The sequence below is a fragment of the Belonocnema kinseyi genome, chromosome 2 (assembly GCF_010883055.1).
Source record: "Belonocnema kinseyi isolate 2016_QV_RU_SX_M_011 chromosome 2, B_treatae_v1, whole genome shotgun sequence".
Classification (NCBI taxonomy): Eukaryota; Metazoa; Arthropoda; class Insecta; order Hymenoptera; family Cynipidae; genus Belonocnema; species Belonocnema kinseyi.
This window is the reverse complement of record NC_046658.1, coordinates 70,052,820-70,054,115: the sequence shown is the minus strand read 5'-3', so window position 1 is coordinate 70,054,115 and position 1,296 is coordinate 70,052,820. Positions and strand designations below refer to the sequence as shown.

At 32.3% G+C, this 1,296-nt stretch overlaps 1 protein-coding gene across 1 annotated transcript in view; it reads right to left on the bottom strand.

Annotated features, from left to right (window-relative positions):
* LOC117168323 (guanine nucleotide exchange factor DBS-like) overlaps positions 1-1,296 on the bottom strand; it is a 48,134-nt gene that overhangs the window by 25,273 nt on the left and 21,565 nt on the right. The gene's annotated exons all lie outside the window — the stretch shown is intronic.

Here is a 1,296-nt window from a genome sequence, read left to right as displayed (position 1 = left end):
AGAGCCAAATGCCAATAAATTAAGTATAGTTCTTAAAGTCGAGGCCCCACACTTCTTATGATTGCAACTCGCTTTAAAAAAATCTTTGAATTGTTTCATAAAAATCATCTCAAAGTTTAAAGTTTTCTGAATTTAACAATATGATCACTTATTCCTTAGAAAATTATTCTCAATAATTAGAAGGCAAAACATAAAAAAAAACAGTATTTTTCGGCCTCCTTTTTTAAGCGTCAACTTTCGGGTTTTCTTCAAAACTCTACTCTCTACATTTGAATCAGTGAAATTTCACTGATTGAAATAGCTAGAAATGGGTCACTGGCAATCAGTTATTGATTCAGTGAAATAACCACTTTTGAAGGTTGGCAGCACTGCCCCATGTAAATTTAGCAATCATAATAAAATAATATTTTATTACATTCAATCAAAGAATCATAGTAAAAATTTAAACACCACAAATATAAACAAATTTTAAAAAAGGTGAAAAGTTCCGATGTTTTTAAATGATAAACAACCTCATATATTACTTTAATTTCAAGATTGGACTGTAATGTACAAACCTGGCAAGTACTTCCCATACGAGGTAGAGTATATTTATTCCACAGTTAATTCAGCAGGCTTACACCCCGAAAATTAAAAAATTTGTTTTATCAAGGAATTTTTCTTGATATCTAACTAAAAGAGTAACAACAACGCCTAACTTAAAAATGTAGAGGTTATGCTTCACATGTTTTAATCTGGTGTTACTGAACTGATTAGTGAATAGGTCCAAAACCACTGATTAATCAGTGAAATGTCTAACTACTATTTCAATCAGTGAATTTTTCATTGATTCATATTTAGAGAGTGAAATATTAAATAATTTTCTTTTTATAAGGAGTTATCGAGGGGCCATTCACTCTGAAATCGGATAAATCTTTGTTGACGATTGCATTTGAATTCATATGAGTAATAATTTCGGATTTTATAGGATTTCAGACGATTGCTTCTTTCTTGTAAGTTAAACGTGATTTCAATAGTGACATGTCACTAATTCAATGAATACTCTCTGAAAGTATATTGCCTGCTGTCGATTCAGATCTAGACCTGTATACAGGTCTACAGAGTCACACTGACTGCTCTCGACTCCGCCTGACTCCATCTGATTTCACGCTGACTGTTCGATAGTTGCTCGCACTGGTCGCACTCAAGGTTGCACTTAGTTAGAGAACGTCAGGGTCGGCGCAGTCAGCTTAGGTGCAACGGAGAAAATCATAATTTTTTAATTTTATAAAATTGTATTTATAAATTGTGATTATA